Source organism: Coregonus lavaretus, assembly GCF_964263955.1.
Source record: "Coregonus lavaretus genome assembly, chromosome: 26".
Classification (NCBI taxonomy): Eukaryota; Metazoa; Chordata; class Actinopteri; order Salmoniformes; family Salmonidae; genus Coregonus; species Coregonus lavaretus.
In genome coordinates this window covers 30124791-30137480 of record NC_140013.1, presented here as the reverse complement: position 1 = coordinate 30137480, position 12690 = coordinate 30124791, and the positions used below count along the sequence as shown (strand labels likewise).

General features: G+C 42.4%; 2 long non-coding RNA genes and 1 pseudogene across 3 annotated transcripts in view; all 3 read right to left on the bottom strand.

The window, feature by feature from the left end:
* The window catches only part of LOC311101895 (neurofibromin-like), a 178213-nt pseudogene that overhangs the window by 99942 nt on the left and 65581 nt on the right, over positions 1-12690 (bottom strand). The gene's annotated exons all lie outside the window — the stretch shown is intronic.
* On the bottom strand, positions 4366-6570 carry LOC311101303. The gene is made up of 3 exons (XR_014609909.1): positions 5144-6570; positions 4853-4940; positions 4366-4604 (listed from the first exon to the last, which is right to left on the bottom strand). It is a non-coding gene; the product is annotated as an uncharacterized lncRNA (long non-coding RNA).
* Positions 9431-10033, bottom strand: LOC311101828. Its single transcript, XR_014609953.1, has 3 exons — positions 9930-10033; positions 9545-9692; positions 9431-9456 (listed from the first exon to the last, which is right to left on the bottom strand). It is a non-coding gene; the product is annotated as an uncharacterized lncRNA (long non-coding RNA).

The following is a 12690-nucleotide window of genomic DNA, read 5'->3' as shown; positions in this document are numbered from 1 at the left end:
ATAGAAATGGATATCAAGTGGATGAACTCAAACCTTTGACTGGAAGAATAGCATACAGTATTTTATGATCATACTAAATGTGACTAATTGTTAATGTGCTCCAGAACTGCAACAATTAATTGATACAAAACAACATATATACAGTAATATTAGCAAAGACACTATTAAGACTTTCTAGAGTACCATATATAACTGGATTTTTTATGCTAAGGTCAACTATATACAAAGAAACATGCGGCCAGAGCTGCTCTGTGTGTGTGTGTCTGTCATCTTATTTGTACAGGAATTTTGCCCGTCTGTCCTTCTGAGTGGCAAACCTCTCAATGACCCTTTGATTAAAGTCAGGAATGTCCCTGACAAGTTTCTTCTCCATGGAGAGCATGGCCAGAGCGTTCAGGCGATCCTGTGTCATGCTGTTTCTCAGGAAGGTCTTGATCCTTTTCAGTGTAGAGAAGCACCTTTCTGACTCAGCAGTTGTCATGGGTGTGGTGATGAGGATCTTGAGGAGGCTGGCAGTCTGTGAAAGTGCTCTGAAGGTTGTTCTCCATGAAGAACTGGTACAGGGGCACTGCACCACTACAAGCCTTGAACTCACTGTTCTCATAGATGAGGGACAGTTCGGTTTTGAGCTTGGCCTTGTTCAACATGGGGTACGCCTCCACGGTTGTTTCAAGCGCTGTATCGGGGAACTTCACACTGTGTTGTGGGAACAACTCTCCGTGCAATAGTGTTGCGCTGATGAGGTGCTGGGTGAAGGAGAACCTCTCTTTGGCATGACTCAGGATGGTATCACATACCTGTAAAAGATACATCATCAGCTTTAATTTGCAATTAAGCTATTTTGATGCAAGTGATCCTGACTGACACATGCCTATGTCCAACTCAAGTATATGATTACCAAGGTGCTGATTGTTCAGGGTTTTGGCTACATACTACCAGGCCTGAAAAAAGTTCTAGGGGGAAACACTGACAATTACATCACAACTTACCTCTATAGCCAACCTCTGTTGTTCTCCTGGTCCCAGCATCCTCCGTCGCTTGATGGGCTGTTGCTGCTCGTCAGATGCGCTGTCCCCACACAAAGAGGGAATTGAGGCCCTGGGTCCAAAAAATAAAGTTTAATTTGATAACTTGCAATCAGACTTCTTAACTCACTGTAATTCCCCCTCAACACACAACCAGTGACTTTTATATATGACGGCCACAGCAATCCTGTGGCCGTCATCCAGCTGCGTAGCAATGTTCACCCTTCCTAATACAGCTAGCTTTACAGAGTTGTCCATGTGTGCCCTGGTGTTCTCATGTTTCTTTACCTTCTCTGACAGGTGCTTCATATCCCTCACTCCGGTACCTGTCCATGCTGAATCTGACCCCGTCGTTTTAAAAAGCAAGCACGGAAAGCAAAATAAAGCATTAGCATCAGTGCACCCAGCTAGCCAAGCCTTCCTGGTGTACCAGCTACGGGAGAAGCCGCGCATATACTGCTTCCCTTTCTCGCTAGCCTGCTGTCTGATTGAGAGGTCAGGTTGATCTGGGCCCAGCTCTTTCACCCGAACTTTCTCTGACAAAGTTCTCCTCTCAAACGGATCTTGGAGGAGAGATTTCACCGAGTTAGGGTTGGGTCTTGGAGGAGTAACGTTTGCGCTCGCCATTGTCGTCTAGTAAAAATGGCGCCACTGGAGCCCGGTCCTTATTTTATCAGGGGCGAGCTTGGGGCGATAAAATAATCGCCCTCCTTGGATTCGATTTAAGATCGCTGATTGGCTACATTTTATGTCATACATTCATATCTTAAATTAGCAATTGGCTTAACTGCTACGTAGACCCGCCTCCTCGGGGCACTTTCTGTATCGCCCAGAGCTGACGGGGCGTTTGACAGGCAGAGGAAAGGTTGCGAATATGATTTTCTATCATATCTTACACATATTACTGTGTGCATTCCATATTTCAAACACACAAATATTGACATACTGATGTTTTTATTATTATTATTATTATTTTTATTTATTTTTTATTTTATTTTTTAAAATAATTTTATTTAAGGGGGCGGCGCCCTAGCGCCCTCTATCGGCCAGCCGCCACTGCTAACAATATTATTACATGTAATCCAGGAGTTTTTGTTTGAATTCTGGTTCTCCTCTCACAACACAAGTCACTCAGAAAAGCATATGTAGCCAGTAGCATGCTGCAGGTACATTTGGCATTTAAAAAAAACTATAGCTGTGCTACAGAATTAATCTGTTATCATAAAAGTGTATTGCAATATTCAGTCTCTTGCCACACACACACACTCTCACTAGATACAAATGTGTAGGCTACTTGTCCAGAGAGGTTTGTGCTGTAGAAGTGGATCTGCAGCAAAAGTAGACCTTTACTGCAATCTACAGGTCTAAGGTCACACTAGCATACAGAAAATGTAAATGTAGGCTATCCACAGAAAATGGAAATGTGTGTGTTTCTGTTTGAGAAGTTAAACCAGTTCATTCCCTTGTCACTGAGTGTCCTGCATCATGTATTTTTTTTATTATTTGTAAATTAAGTATGGTTTATTTTACAGTACATTTATTTTAGACAGAATCACTTATATCTGGTTGAATGTTGGTTGTGGGACATATCTGAAGTACTGTGTGTGTTCCATTAATCACACTAATGCCAGGGTCAGTATGTGTGTGTGTGGATAGGCATGTTCTATACAGTATTCAGGACAACATTACTCTATTTATCATACACTATGACTATGACTGCATAATAGACTAACCTAAAAATACACATTATTTTCTAATAAATGTGTTAACAGGGGAATATACAGTGGGGGAAAAAAAGTATTTAGTCAGCCACCAATTGTGCAAGTTCTCCCACTTAAAAAGATGAGAGAGGCCTGTAATTATCATCATAGGTACACGTCAACTATGACAGACAAAAGGAGAGAAAAAAATCCAGAAAATCACATTGTAGGATTTTTAATGAATTTATTTGCAAATTATGGTGGAAAATAAGTATTTGGTCAATAACAAAAGTTTCTCAATACTTTGTTATATACCCTTTGTTGGCAATGACACAGGTCAAACGTTTTCTGTAAGTCTTCACAAGGTTTTCACACACCGTTGCTGGTATTTTGGCCCATTCCTCCATGCAGATCTCCTCTAGCGCAGTAATGTTTTGGGGCTGTCACTGGGCAACACAGACTTTCAACTCCCTCCAAAGATTTTCTATGGGGTTGAGATCTGGAGACTGGCTAGGCCACTCCAGGACCTTGCCCGGGCGGTGTGTTTGGGATCATTGTCATTCTGAAAGACCCAGCCACATTTCATCTTCAATGCCCTTGCTGATGGAAGGAGGTTTTCACTCAAAATCTCACGATACATGGCCCCATTCATTCTTTCCTTTACACGGATCAGTCGTCCTGGTCCCTTTGCAGAAAAACAGCCCCAAAGCATGATGTTTCCACCCCCATGCTTCACAGTAGGTATGGTGTTATTTGGATGCAACTCAGCATTCTTTGTCCTCCAAACACGACGAGTTGAGATTTTACCAAAAAGTTCTATTTTGGTTTCATCTGACCATATGACATTCTCCCAATCCTCTTCTGGATCATCCAAATGCACTCTAGCAAACTTCAGACGGGCCTGGACATGTACTGGCTTAAGCAGGGGGACACGTCTGGCACTGCAGGATTTGAGTCCCTGGCGGCGTAGTGTGTTACTGATGGTAGGCTTTGTTACTTTGGTCCCAGCTCTCTGCAGGTCATTCACTAGGTCCCCCCGTGTGGTTCTGGGATTTTTGCTCACCGTTCTTGTGATCATTTTGACCCCACGGGGTGAGATCTTGCGTGGAGCCCCAGAAATCGAGGGAGATTATCAGTGGTCTTGTATGTCTTCCATTTCCTAATAATTGCTCCCACAGTTGATTTCTTCAAACCAAGCTGCTTACCTATTGCAGATTCAGTCTTCCCAGCCTGGTGCAGGTCTACAATTTTGTTTTTGGTGTCCTTTGACAGCTCTTTGGTCTTGGCCATAGTGGAGTTTGGAGTGTGACTGTTTGAGGTTGTGGACAGGTGTCTTTTATACTGATAACAAGTTCAAACAGGTGCCATTAATACAGGTAACGAGTGGAGGACAGAGGAGCCTCTTAAAGAAGAAGTTACAGGTCTGTGAGATCCAGAAATCTTGCTTGTTTGTAGGTGACCAAATACTTATTTTCCACCATAATTTGCAAATAAATCCATTACAAATCCTACAATGTGATTTTCTGGAATTTTTTTTCTCATTTTGTCTGTCATAGTTGACGTGTACCTGATGAAAATTACAGGCCTCTCTCATCTTTTTAAGTGGGAGAACTTGCACAATTGGTGGCTGACTTAATACTTTTTCCCCCACTGTAAATGAAGACAAAGGCTATCAATTCAATGCAAATATTACTGTATTAAAGGAAATCGCTGTATTAAGCCTGCGTTGAAGACCGTTTGAATGGCTTGGATAGGCCTATGGAGATGGCAGAAAACATCCTGATTAGAAGGGGAGCTTTGTGAGGCTTCTCCTGTTGAGAGGTGGAGGGAAGATCCTCTGGGAGTCCAGATGTGGCAGCATGTGCCACTATGCTGGGCACTACAGAAGAGAGAGAGTTGACATGCACTTTAATTTAGAAATTATGTTATATTGTATTCTTAGTTTCAACTCATTACTTTCACAAATAAATGAGAACCAGCATCTTGAGGTTTAGAAATTAGAAATCATTTTACATAAGATCACTATCGATAATATATAATGTACTGTATATAGGGTTTAATATTTTTGCAATAGCATCTTTGTACACCAATATCTCAAACAGTAAATGTCCTGCTGTATGGACTTACACATGCTATCTTCAGCAGTAGTCTGGTCTTTAGATTCAGAGTGGCAGGAATTCTTCTTGGAATCCTTCTTGTTCCCGATCTTGAATGGCTAAGAAAGAGTTGAAAGACAAAAACATGTCAAAACAACAGTCACAGCTGAACAACCTCATGGTAATAACAAATCACATCTTACACACCAGCACACCAAGATTTATAAATGGTTTTGGAATTAATGGATGGTTTTACATTTTCTCGAAATAACATTGTTTACTCACATTGACACAATTGTTAACTTAAATAAGTTTGATGTACCTTTAAGTTGATTTTCAGCCTGGCAAGCCTTTGTAGGAAAGACAGCTTCCCTCTGGTAGCCTTCACATCCTCAGCCATGGGAAGAGCCTCAGGCCGGGTGGCTTCGAAATATGTTCTTGAGGCTGCCCTTGATGCCTCGTTACAACTGTGGAGAATCTCCTTGCTCAGAGACTTCACAAGAATCCTACTGAATGTAGAGTCCTGAGTCGACACGGCCAGTTGGAGGATCTTCTCTGAGCCAAACTCCTTCAACAGATGTTTGTAGACGGTGCTGTATATTTTATGACTCTTCAAGTTCTTGGGATAAGCTTGGGTCTCAGAGCAGCCTGACCATGCACAGAAGGCAGCTATAACTTTTGGAATCAGGTCTTGTGACGTCAACTGGGTACAGATCAGTTTGGGTTTGGATTTTTGACAGAAGTCTCACCACTAACATGCTGATGAGGCCGGTAAAGTCATCATCACCGCTTAAGTTATCAGTGGATGGGGTTGAAAGCGAGACATCTTTGACAACATCCGGACTGGTTGACTTCTGATCACAAACAATGCTCTGAGCTACACCGGAACAACTGGTGGTATCTCTTTCCTCAGCATCTATGTTGGCCTCAAAGCCTCGTGCAGCATTGGAGGTCTCACTTGTTGCCATGCTGATGGCGGGAAAAGATGGCAGAGGGGAGGACTTAACACTCAGTAGACTGCCTATATCAGTTACAGTTCTGGTTGGAGATGACTCTCTGCTTTGTGCATCAGAAACCACAGAGTCCATGACCTGGCTTACCATTACTTTGTTAAACAGACTGACTGTGTCACTAAATGCTGATGTAGACAAAGAGCATGAAATCCTATCTTCAGATACGCTAGCCGTCACACTGACTCTCTGAGCCCAACTCATTGAAGCTAAAGATGGCACAAGGCTAGGAAGCAGGAGACGCTTCACAGACTCCTCTGCAAACAGCTGAACCAGCTCGTAAGCTGTGGGTTTCCCCAACTTCTTGTCATTCCTCTTCAGTTTAGTAAGGATTGTATGGGATGCACTCTTTCCAGCCGCCACTGTCAGAACCAGAGGGGTCAAGTTACTCTCAGAAATGATGCGGTTGACTTGGTGAGTAAGATCACAGGAGAGAGCACCAATCCTATCCTGAGATATGAGCTCCTCAAGTCTTGCTATTGCAGCTGTTAGATCAGGGTGGGATGCAACCTCCCCTTCTTCCTCTGGATATACATCCTTTAAAATGGTATCCACTATTGCAGACATGCTTTCCCTGGCATTACACACTGATGTTTTTGTCTTAGTAGATTTGCCCATGTCGATGACTGAGCATCTTACAATGGGCTGAGTAGTACTCGCTGGTAATTCAGAAGGGATGGGAATTCCAGGGAGTGCAAATTCCCACTCTGACTTCTGTGATCTGGCAGATGAGGATGACAACGAGGAAGAAGGACGCTGTGGTGCTGGATAGACCAGTTCCTCATCACATTCACTGCTTACCTTCTCAATATCGTCCAGGATCATTCCAACCACATTCTCTATTTGTGAAAGCTCTCCTGCAGTCACCATTTGGTCAGATTTTGACAGCTCTTTCTGAATTGAAACCAGAATATGGCTGAGGGTATTTTTGGCTTGAGCCTTTGTTACTTTGGCTTGCTTTCGCCATGTGAAATAATTCCTAATCTTTGTCTTCACATTGTGATAAATAGTCTTTGCAGTTGTCCAGATCTTCTTCTCAGATACTTCCACACCAGACTGGGAGCCTTCGGGTGCGGCCTCAGTGTATTCTGAGGTTTTTTCATAACTCTGTTGAAGCATAGAGTCTGCCTGCCATAGAGTAGTAGAAGACTCTGTGCGTGGGAAAAGGCTCTTTATGTCATTTGTAATTGATCCAACGATTTCAAAAGCAGTTAAATCGGTATGCCTCGAGGAAATTGTTGATGTTGCTGGCAACATCTGAGAATCTAGCTGGCTGGAACTGACTTTGCTGGGAAAGCTACTGATTGATTTGATCAGTATTTTTCGCACTTTGTTGGTAGCGTTCATCTGGAACTCTTCACTGGAGAGCTTCTCAATGACTGAGGCTGGAGTATCTCTTAATCCCTCCAACGCAGAGGAACCGGACACAGGCATGTCTTCTAGGTAAGACATGACACCGTCCAAAAAGTCATAGACTTCAAGGGAGTTGTAAAAGAAACTCTCTGCAACAGATGATGTGCATTCCTGATCTGATCTATAGATGTCCACAATCTGGGACAAGACCTCTTTGGTGCAGGGCACCAGGTTTGAATCACAGAGAGACAGTAATGGTTGAGAGTTCTCACTTTGGCATTTACGGAGAGCACCAAGTCCTATTGAGTTGACCTCTTGCAGTATTGCCTCGCTCTTACAGGTTTCAGGTTGCTCTGGTGTTTTCTCTTCTACAGAGCCAGTTGAATCACGTCCATCAGATAAAGAAGATGAATTGCATTCTGATATAGGAGATTCACTCCTACATGGTGAAGGCAAGCTCAGGATTGAAACGGGCAGATCACTGGAGTCAGTGTGCTCCAGAAGCACATCACTGGAGTCAACTTTTTCCATAAGTTCAGCTTTGCCTGAAGCCTGTCGCAGAGTCTACAAGCTACATGGAAGGGTTTCCTCTTTGTTGTACAGTGTCCTACTTGGGGATCTCTCTGGGTGCTTGTTGGCTGATCTAATTCAGCATGCTGCACAATGTCCTTGACATCTTCAACAAAGTTATCAATTATTTGTGATGCCTCAGAATCTACTTTGGTCTGTATGAGCCCAGTGGCCGCAGAATCAAGGATCCTGTCAGATGGGCCAGATGCATTCGTCAAGCTTGGAGTGGTACTAAACGAATGAGAAGGTTGAACCATACCAGAGATACCGCTCCTAAACCTTCTCACAAGAATTTCACTCACAGCCTTTGAGGCTTTGGTCTTGAACTTTGCACCAAACAGAGTGCCAAGATTTTGCGTCATTTCATTGCAAGATGTACATATTATGTTCAGCTCCTCTGGAACAGGAGAGTCTTGAGCATCCAGGTGCTCCACTGCAAGGTCACTGCCAGATGCCAACATTTTAACTTTCACAGCCACTTCTCGAAGCACCTTAGCCAATTCCGGATCTTCTTTTTCCAATTCATCCACCATGTCTGCGATAACAGTCATCACCTCTTCTGTTGCAGGTGGAATGCACGACTCTAATTCAGAGGTGGAGCTCTGGTCCTCTGGAGTGGCATGATCATCAAAACACTTCTGGACCATGTTGACCATCTGTTCAGCGGCCTGGGTACCAGAAGCAATAGGGGAGGACCGCCCTGAAATGGCTCTGCTGATAGTCATAGAGAGGGCCAAGTTAAGCTGTTTGACCACCACCTTGATAAGACCAACGGTCAGCTCAGGTGGGCAAGAGGACAGGATATTATGGTCAGAGAGTTGCTCCTGGACACTTTTGATGATTCTGTCCTCTGGCATTCCCAGGTGGACTTTCACTGAGGTCTGGGAACTTTAAAACGAACAAACAAAGCATGATAATTCCTGTCTGAACTTGGCAAATCGATCAAGCATTGTAATTTTAGTATTCTAAATATTTACATGTCCTTTTGATCTCTTTTCATGCTCATTAATTCTAATCTGCTCAAAGGTTGATACATTACATTCTGTACTACATTAGATAGCATAAAATGCATTGGCTAACAAACTGGGATAGATGAGCTAGGTGAAATCCATACATGTAAACCTTGAGGGGAACATACCTCTTCGAAGAGGGTGTTAGGGACCTGAGACGTTGAGCCCCTGTGCCGCCCTTATACAACTTCTTCGGCAGATATTTAACTTCCTGGATGAGCTCCAGTCTTTCCTGATCAAAGGCTGTAAAGGATCTTGCACTGCCGCCCCTCTTGGTTGAGTCAGTTTGGTCCTCAGCAAAGCCCGTCACCCCCAGTACGCCGGCCAGGGCCGGCAGCAGGATCTGCAGGGTGCTCTGTGTGATGAAGGTTACAATTGTCTTGCACAATTTGGCAAGCTGTTCCTTCGTCATCTGTTTTGAACAAACAGAACAAAAACAGGCTTTTCAATGGAACTGTGATGTAAAGTATTCTAGATCGAACAGAATGCATTTGATCAACATTGTTATTCTTGTCTGTGACTGAATTCAAAGTTTGATGAAGTCTGACAGAGCAATGAACATGAGTAACAGAATATAACTTGATGGCTAATCCCTCTCTCTGAATTCAACAGATTAATGACACATCAAAGGTCAAAGAAAGATGGAGAAACTTACAGGGTTTTTTTGTCCTTTGTAGATCACTTGCCACTGCCTAGAAAATAAAAAAGAAGTGTTTTAGTTAGTGTTTAGTTCCCACTGCATAAGAGTTCATAAATGTTGAACATGTGAAGTTAACATACTCATCAGTAAGATTGCGCAGGAATGAGATGAGGATTGGGTAGGAGTACTCCATCTCATCCTTGTTGCCTGGGCCAAATGCAGCCTTAACTGCTTTCGTCTCCAGGAGCTCAATTACAGATCCTCTGTCCAGGTGTTTATTCCTGGAGACTAAAGATGTGATTGCCGTAGAGGGAGTAGAAACAAAATTAAAGAAAAATCAGACATTTTATCTCTTAATACTCTGACTTAACTGTTTTAGGCTTTTACAATAGGCCTATTTGAATAAAGCTATCTATGTAACCTTTCTTACTGATTACAGTAGACTACAGTTTCATTGAAAATGGATAACACAACCTGCACATCACAGACAGAATAGAGAACCAATATAGTAGGCTAATCTCTGACCTGCATCGTTGTTGGTGCCCTGCTTCCCTGACTTCTTGCCACTACTCTTCCTTTTTGCCTAGGATAGAACAGAACAGATTGCAGATCTCAAATGATGGCAGACATGTTACACCAGGGCCTGTATACATAAAGTGCATCAGATAAGGTGTGGGCTCAACCTTGCCCAAATAATCGTATTCATTATGATCTCAAATGCAAAACTGATCCTAGATCAGCACTCCTACTCTGAGACACTTTATGAATCAGGTCAAAGCAGCTCTTAAAACACGTTTTGAAAACGGGTGTATTATTATCATAGAGATATATAGATCTCTATGGTAGTCCTGCTATCAGGTGCAGAGGGCAGCCCAGTAGGCCTATGTGCCCGGTCACTCCTGCTTCTTACCTTCCTTCCCTTCTTGGCCTCCTTCTTGGGCGGGGCCACCGGTTCTTCCTCAACAACTTCCTGTCCTTCCCTCTGAGGATCACCCTCCTCCCTCTGTACTACCTGAAGGACAGACATTCCAATAGGTAATAATAGGTCAACGTCAGAGTAGATCTTTGCATAGGACATCATAAATAGAGCTACAGCCATATCAGAGCTAAGCTGGTGATTGACTTTATAGAGAATGGTACATCTGTTTTGCAATATATTATAGCTTTTTACAAGAAATATCAGTTTAGATTACTTTTTTCTTTCTTTTTTACTTTCCCCCAATATTATATGAAGTCATTTAACCTACATTTTCTTCATCCATTCAAGCTATTTTATATCTCGAAAATCATTCAAGTTGAGTTCAAGTCGAGTGTGCAGACAATATTGCAGGCAGGGACTGTAATTTTGGGCTACATGCTACGTCATGGAACGTTAGACCTTTATGACATCACAAATAGTATTTTTGGGAGGAGCGCGGGAAAGGTTACTTGCCCATTCAGTAGGACTAGCCAATATTGAGAGAGATTTCCCCGTCAAACGTTTTCGATAGCCTACCCCTACGCCTTCAATCGAACAATTACACTGCCCATAATTTCATCACTCTCCGCAGGTCAAAACCAATCATTGGTCAAAAGACAGAAACATGTGGTTCTGCCTTTGCAATATTGTCTCTCTTGTGGGTTTATTTAGGTACGACATGTAGGCATACTGTGTAGGATCCAGTTGATTGGTCTGTCCTAGTCATTAGTAGCCTTAGGTCGAACCAAAAATCTTAGACGCTAGTCAACATCTTCTAGGAAGTATTTGTTAATAATATTCATTTCAATATCGTTCTATTCTTTGATTTAGTCCCAATCAAAACCAGCTTTTCAATCAAATCCTGTTATTGGCTGCCAAACCCCACCAAATATGTTATTGTAAGCCATACCGTAGCGAGAGAAAGTGAGAGCTGCAACGTGGACTCGTCCCGTGGCTTCTACGCTTGTATTGACCTATGCAGGGGCACTAAAGCCTGGGCCTGCGGGTGGAGGCAGTAGCCTACAACGCTGAAGGCTACACCGTTTCATTTTATTAACTCACTATATTTACCTTGTCTTCTTCATCCATTTCGATCACCTGCACAATCTTACTTTAATTGTAAGTGTTTATGTTGCCTACGTCATCTTGTGATGCTGTGAGCTAACAAATATAATTTATGCAGTAGGCTAGATAGGCCTGGGCTGCATAACACTGTTAATCTGGGAAAACATAAAAATATTTTAAAAAATGTGTTTACAATGCAAAAATAGCGTAGGTCTACTATTCAAGTCCAGACTAAAGCCACACCTCTTCACACATACTGACCCAGAATCTACATTGTCTTAGCTTTAACCTCTGTTAAATTCACTTCCCTGGTTAGTCTGTCATCATGTTTAGTGTTCTCCATGGTTAGTCTGTCCTTATGTTTAGTGTACTTTAATATAGCCTACTTACTTATTTTAATGTTTGATTTTATTGCTTTTTATCCTGCAGATTTTCTTGTGTATTTAGAGTGAATTTGGGTGTCTTGAAATCTGACTGCCCCTAAATTAGATTGAAAGCTGAAAACTTGTTTGCCCACATTTTAAAGGCCCAGTGCAGTCAAAACTATTTGATATCATATTGTACAACAGCTGATAAAAGTGTTTTAAAAAATGTGATTAGGGTTACTTCCTGATAGTTCTGGTTGAAAATACAGAGCATGTTCCTCTGCCCAGGCCTTGCTGACACACTCCAGATCTGGATAGGTATTTTGTGTGTCAGCTAACCACATCATATGTTATAGCAATCTGTCAGTCGATGACACAGTGGATGACTTGGCACACAACCATTGGTTGATGCATGCAACAGCTGAGCAGGGGAATGTGACCTATATCTACATGGGACACACTCTTTTCACAGCACTTCAATGCAAAGCGATTTTCGTAGCAGGTTTGGAGAGCATTTTCGCTAACCCTTTTCCTAACCTTAACCTCAGGTTCCTAACCTGCAATGTTAATTATCCTAACCTGCTACGTAAATTCACTTCGATATTGAAGTGCCATGAAAAGAATGTTTCCCATATCTATATGTAACAGGTCAAAGAATTACAGATTTTTGCAACCGTTCATTTTTTATTTTACTTTGTGAGTTGATTTCACCAAAATATTGTATTGTTCAGCATTTCGTGTAGTTTACAGATATTGGGAGAGTTAGTTGTGTAAGTGCGCCCTCTAGAGTGTTGGTTTGGTTATATGCGGAGGGATGTCATGCTTTTCTCAGTCTGCATTGTACTCGGCTGGGAGAGGTATGTGTTCACTTCGGCGTGATATAAACTTGATATACCTG